A 1,326-nucleotide genomic window follows, 5' to 3' on the forward strand; every position below is an offset into this window, starting at 1 on the left:
CAGCCGCTCCGTCTGCGTGTACTCAAGGAGGCGCTCTTCCAAGCATCAACGCTAGAGGACGTCTGGAGACGATTGCCGTGGAGCGAGCCTTCGGCATCATCTCCGTCACATTTTCGCAAACGATCTGTTTAAATGAGCGAGAGATGTGCTCGTCGAACTCCCATCACGAGCTCACTCCATGCACGAAATCAACGACTTGGAAGCGTAATGTCAATAGGACTAAAGGAAGTGAAACCATGATTTTTGGTGGTATGACATTAATTGTCGTGTAGCGTATTGTTAGGGTTGCACTAGTATTGTAACTGCCGTGCCTTCTTCAACAAATAACGTCACCAATAACCACAAGTGACTGAACAATCAGTTAACTCATTACTACTGATTGTTTACTACCGAATGTAGCCTCATCCTAGTTTAAGCGGTGGTAACAACCGTCAACTAAACAACACGCTCTTACAGTGTCTGTTTAAAGCCAATTCATTTTAAAAATTAAAGTGGTGGATTTTTCAGGTTCTTGATAAGCCGTATTTAATTTTACTGCAGTATTATAATAAGCAGTAGTTAATAGTATTAGCAATTTACATCACTCGAGTTATCCGCGAACACGAAGATAAATAGCGGAGAGCAGGGAGGTCTTCTCCTATGAAACCTACACACTGGCAGCACCGCTGTGACAAACCGTCTAGAGCGGGGGCAGCAGCCTCTATTGCCGCGTGGCGGTGCTCACTTGCCGCATGCAATTGTACCGGTAGAAGTAAGGGTGTTCGTATCTTGCTGATGGCCTGAGTATCAAGCTCTCAGGGTGACTTTGCGGCCCCGGACGCTCCAAGCGAAGGAATACTCATTATTAGTAGACGCCCTTGTGACTACTATCGGCAGCCTGAAATGCAGAGATTCGTGCAACTCTTGGTGGTTTCGCTAAGAACGGCAACAACAAAGCACAGAGGCCTACACTTTCTTATCAATCGCGTTCGTGATGTGGCATTAAGGCGTCGTTTACCTTACTGTGTGTGCGTGTGGTGAAAAAAAGTGGTGGACAGCATGGCTTGCACGAATACGAAAAAACATTGAAGGGCATTGCTTTTTTCGCACATAAACAAAATGTGCCTGCCGCTAGTGTAGAAACTTTTGGTGCTAATCTCATTATTTGAAGTGTCCTCAACCGCAACTGTGACCTTTGAATAGTACTCAAACAGCCTAACTGGCACTATATGCATATCGCGCATTGCACTGACGTCAACAATCTTTACACATTTTGAATAATTATTTCAGCCCCTCCTTCCAATGTCAGCCCTGTTCATTCTTAGCTGCTTTTCTGTTATGCCTTTT

This window comes from Amblyomma mixtum, chromosome 2 (genome assembly GCF_055824585.1).
Source record: "Amblyomma mixtum isolate Tamu chromosome 2, ASM5582458v1, whole genome shotgun sequence".
NCBI classification, from domain to species: Eukaryota; Metazoa; Arthropoda; class Arachnida; order Ixodida; family Ixodidae; genus Amblyomma; species Amblyomma mixtum.